The following is a 5,621-nucleotide window of genomic DNA, read 5'->3' on the forward strand; positions in this document are numbered from 1 at the left end:
CCCTCATGTGAGTACACACAGGCATTTAAAAGACATGAACATTTTGGTTTCATACTTTAATAGCTTGCACGTTTTTGTTTTATTTCTGAATTTACCATGTACTTTATTGTTTAAAAACTTTTAATATGGGTTGTATTTTATCCTTTCCCTTAAGTCTGGAAGATACTTCTTCCCAGAATAAATATTTCAAAGGGATCCAATAGTTAGACTTTTCAATATACTTTTATTTGCATTTAACTTGATTAATAAATGACTTTTTAAATGTGAAAAAAATAATATGCCTTCAATGTCATTAAAACTTATTAAATGTATGCACAAACCCACAAAGTCATTTTTCTTTTTTAAAAAATTTTTTAAATTAAATCTTTATTCAGATTTTTTTTTAAAAAAATGGTGAATTCTGACCAGAAACAACTCTTATTTGGTCTGCAGTGGCGTCAACATGAAAAACATCAGATTAATTGATGACAAAATTTAAAAGATCTATCCCAAATCTACTTCAAGATAAAACCTTTCCAGATACTTTAGAAAAGCACTTAGTCCTACAGGATGCAGTGATCAAGGCCTCATTTTCAGACCATGAATACCTTATGGTAAAAGTTGGAAACATGACTTGTCATTTCTCACAATCTTCAGTTCTTGGAGTTGTTAACGATTGCTCATGCTTGATGACTTTCAACCACTTTCTGGCAATTGCTGATACACTTCGATCTCGTGTGCATCTGCTTGCTGCTGCCTTGGTTGAGGACATGCTACAACAATGGCCTTCTAGCTTGGCCGACAAGATTAAATTATTTCTTGCTGCTATGGATGAGGCTGCAAAAAAACTTTCGCATGATACTTAATTTGATGCTATGAAATCCCTTTATCTTACTCTATTGGCAAAGTCTTACAATTTCACAAGGAAGCAATAGCGTCTTCGTTTCACAATGTTACCTTCCAGGCAGTTTCTGTGTTACCTTCGCAATTAATAAATATGCTCTCAGATTAGTCAACCTCTGGTGCTGAAAACAGCTCAAGTGCCATTTGAGGATAAAAGTGTTTTTTCTTTCCAGGAATAGATATTTCTTCTGGAAGCAAACAATAATTCACAAGAATGAGGCAAGAAATATCTGACTCTTCCTGACTAGGAGAAGTTGGAAAGGAAGTTCTCCATGACTCTCCAGCAGAATACATCCGAGGACATGTAAAGAAACATGCGATGTGGCCTCCTGTAAGAAGGAATTGGCCATGAGCAGAAGCTCAGAGAGCCCAGGGCAAAAATGCAGCTATCAAATCTTTCTGGACTGTCAGGCATAGGGATCCACTTGTTTCCAAGTCTAGCATTCTTCAGGTCATCAGAGATGATGAGGTTGAGGTGGGCAGTTTCTGCATCCAGAATCACATTAACTGCAGAGAGAATTAGAATACCTAGCGGGGAGTCAATGGGCAACATCCCCTCAGGTTCACCCCACCTCCAAAAAACATGGACAGATATCCATCAGGCCAAGACCACTCGCCTTGATCTGGCACTTACCGGCATGTGCCTGAGCATCAATCAGTTCTGGAACTACAGAGAAAAAAGAGATGAGGGGGGAAATCCTGAGCATTCCCATTCAGAGGGCTAAGTCTACCTGGATCCCCACAACAAGGAAAGACAAGAACCCATATGTTCAGGACCTGACTCCTCTGCTTGGCTATAACCCCATTCCTCCCAGGCACCAGGGCCTCTCTGGTCTGATGGGTTGATCCAGTGAAAGGAGATTCCCACAGAACCTGTGAGGGCCTCTTATGACCTTTCTCTTGCCTCTGTTGGAGGCTGAAGGCAGAGTCAGAAGACTATGAGAGATGGAGAAGGGATGCCTGGGGGCTCTGGGCTACATGGATCTCTGGGAGGAAGGGAGCAGCACCTTCTATCTTCCCCCAAGCCCACCTTCCTAAGAAATGCTTCATGCTCTTCTCCACAAACTCTGATTTCTGGTGGAGCAGATGGATCTTCTCTTTCACCACTAGAGGGGTGGCCCAAGGCTCAGGGACAGTCACTGTCTTGACTCTAGAGATAAAAGACTATTGTCCAGAGAGGGCTGGAGCGTGGAGTGGACCAAGCTCACATAAAATGGAGGGAGGTGCAGCCTCCACAGGGCACACCCAGCCCCGCCTGGGCTTTGCAAAAAAAAAAATAAAAAAAATTCCTCCCTGGACTTCAAGTTTTAAACATTGGTCCTCAACTTCGACCATGAATTTGCATCACCTGGGGAGTTTTTATTTTTTTAAAATCTATTTTTATGTATTTCAGAGAGGAAGGGAGAGGGAGAGAGAGATGGAAACATCAATGATGAGAGAGAATCATTGATCAGCTGTCCACAACCTTGGCATATACCCTGACCGGGAATTGAACCATGACCTCCTGGTTCATAGGTCAACACTCAACCACTGAGCCAAGCCAGCCAAGCTCACCTGGGGAGTTTTTAAAAGCACTGATGTTAAAACCACGAGTTTTAATAATAGCCTTAAAATGCTTCTGATATTGAAATGCTCAGCCCAGAATTATCTATGTCAAATTAATTATACTTCCTCAGTCATTTTCTTTCTATTGAAATAAAATGATAATAGAGGAGGGAAAAAAACACACACAATGAAATACTACTCCACACCCATTAGTATGGCTGTTGTTAAAAAAAAAAAAAAATAGCCCTGGCCAGGTAGCTCAGTTGGTTAAAGTGTCATTCCAATATATTAAGGTTGTGGGTTTGATCCTTGGTCAGGGCATGTACAAAAATCAACCAAGGTATACATAAATAAGTGGAACAACAAATCAGTGTTTCTCTCTCCCCTTTGCTGCCTCTCTAAAATCAATCAATAAAAACAATTTAAAAAGAAAAAAGAGGGGGCAGGGCTCCCTCCCTAAGAACTGGGAGCTCGCCACAGCGGGCAGGCCTCAGGGCTTAGGGAAGAACAGGCTGTAGACTAGAGGCACTGAGCCACCGATGGGTTGTCATAAACTGCAGTTTCACTGGTTCCCTGAGACAACAAAGCGCCCCCCATACAACCTGGCTCACTGAAGTCAGTACGCCCTCCTGAAAGGCCCTTGCCCTCCCCTCCTGACTCCACACGTCCACCACCTCTCCTCTGAAAGGCCGCCCCCCAGCACCGGTCCTTGTCTCCTCAGTCACAGCACTCAGCTGCCCCTGATGCTGTGGGACACGGCCCACAGCAGGTGCTGGCGTGGCCCTGCAGGCCCGGGAACCATGCAGGCTCCAGGGAGGGGCCCCACAGACAAATGCCACTCCCACTCCAAGTCCCGGACAGGTCTGGGTGGCTTTAAAAACTCCTCTCAGCCTTTCCTGCAATTGGAGCCAAGTGTCCAGAAGAGCAGGAGACTGCTGTCTGCTCCTGAAATAGCCCATTAACCTAAAGAGGAAGGGAGCCCCAACAGTCCTTTAACCAACGAGGGGGGCTAAAAATAGCCCTTTCCGTGGGAGAGGCCGGGACAAAGAAGGAACGGTCTAGGCAGCAACTGGGGAGGGTTCCAAACTTGAGCATCTCATGGCTGCCCAACCTGGCTGCCACCTACTGGACTAGGGCATCAGCCCGGTGGGGTCACAGCATGAGCTGTGGGCTCAGCCTCTGTGGTCTCGATGTGGAAGGGCCTGGATGGCTGGTCCCCTCCTGCTGACCTTTAGTCAAAGCAGCACTTACTGAAGCTCCCAAAATCCTCCTGTCATTGCCTCCCCACCCTCTGTCATCTCCTCCCTCTCACCACTGAGAAAATGGAGGTGTGAAGCAATTAGGTGATGATTAAGTCAGGCACCCAAGTCCATGTCATTGACAGGACAGACCCGGGCTCCACAGCCTGATTCCAGTGTGCACAGGTGGACTAGCCACAGCTCAGGTGTCCCCTCTGGGAGCCCTCCCTGGGCCCACCTGCCTTGTGCTCTGGTCCTGAGTGCCTGGAGAGAAACAGACTCAGACACATATGCCCACCATCACCTCCTCCCTTCGGGGCTCTGAGACGCGGCTCCTCCCTAACCTGGGAATGCTGCTTGGCCCTCTTTTAGCTGATGCCCCTCCCACACCTGGCTTCCCACTCTGCCAGGTCTCTGCTGAAGGGCACCTGGAGAGGCAGTCCCCCACCCTTCACCTGCCTCAGCTGTGCCGAAAACAAAGGAGACCGCCCTCCACCTGCCTCTCCTGGCACCAAAGGGACAAAGGCTTGTTCTAACCTTCCTTAGGCCACTTGCTGTCCAGCCAGCCATCTGCTGTCAGCCAAGGTCAAGCCTTTGTGTCAGGCAGGAGCACGTGGAAAGCTGGGACTGAGACCCCACAACCTGGGGCATTTAACCATGGCATTTATAGCATCTAATTCCTCTCATGTGCCACTTTACAGCTGTGTCCCTGCCCCTCACCTTTCCGGGAAGGCGCTGGAGACAAATCTGAATGTCTCTGGAGCCCCACCTCCTGTCACCCTGGTGGCTCAGCTGGTCTCAAGATGGCCCAACCGGAGAGCAGGCTGACGCCAGCCAGCCCTGGGCTCCCTTGCTAACACAGCTGCAGGCCAGGATGCTGGTCTAGTCACATGGCTCGTAGGTGCTCGGGACTTCCACCCCAGAATGCACACTGCATCCCAGAACGAAGCCTGGCCCTATGCAGGGCCCCTTCTGCTGGAACTGGAACATCCACGCCGTCCTAGGGCAGGATTAGGAGGACTGGGGACCATGTGGCGTCCCCTCACAAACCCTGCTTTCTGTCTACACACCAATGGTGTGCGCCGTGACCTCTGCCATCAGCATCTAACACGTTTAGGCTCCACTGGCTTCAACTACAAACCACAAAGTTCACCCAAAGCCACCCTCCAGAGAGAAGTCCACTTACGCCAATGGTAAAGTTGAATTTGAATGGTGGCCCCTCAAAGAAGGCGGCACAGTTGTCGTCACTGCCTGTCACCAGCCAGTATGGCCTGGTCTGCTTGATGTCCATGCTGTTGATGACTTTGTTGTGTCCTGTGATCTCGCCCACAGAAGAGCCACTGTCCCACAGGAAGACGGCTCCAAACATTTATCCAATGAGAGAAGCCACGGGAAAAATAATCAGTCCTGTGAAGCTGGATGAGACACGGGAAGCTGAATGTCCAATTCAGCCCCGGCTCATGACCATGCTTCACACTCCCATCCACACTCCCATCCAAATCACACACTGATGACACTGCGATTTGGGCTCTACACAGTATTTGTCGAAAGCATGGAGACCACATGTCTGGGGAAGGGGCTGGAGGTCCGTGCTTGTGTGGCCCAGGGCCAGCAAGCCTCCCTGAGAAAGCATCCTCCAGGGGACCAGTTTTATGGTTAATTTCTTTACTGGGCAGGACCACAAAATACACCTGCCATCCCCTCCGAGTGGAAATGATGCCTTGCTTTTGGCTGGCATTCTGTGAAAACGTATTGTTTTGGTTACTATTTGCAATCTAATGAAAAAGAAATTGTTAAGACCAACAAGAATGGTTTGAAAGCCCAGCTGGTGTGGTTCAGTGCTTGAGCATCGACCCACGCACCAAGAGGCTGCTGGTTCAATTCCTGGTCAGGGCACATGCACGAGTTGCATACAGGTGTGCAGGAGCAGCTGATCGATGATTCGCTCTCATTGAT

The sequence above is a fragment of the Myotis nattereri genome (genome assembly GCF_964212035.1).
Source record: "Myotis nattereri genome assembly, chromosome: 5".
In the NCBI taxonomy this organism is placed as follows: Eukaryota; Metazoa; Chordata; class Mammalia; order Chiroptera; family Vespertilionidae; genus Myotis; species Myotis nattereri.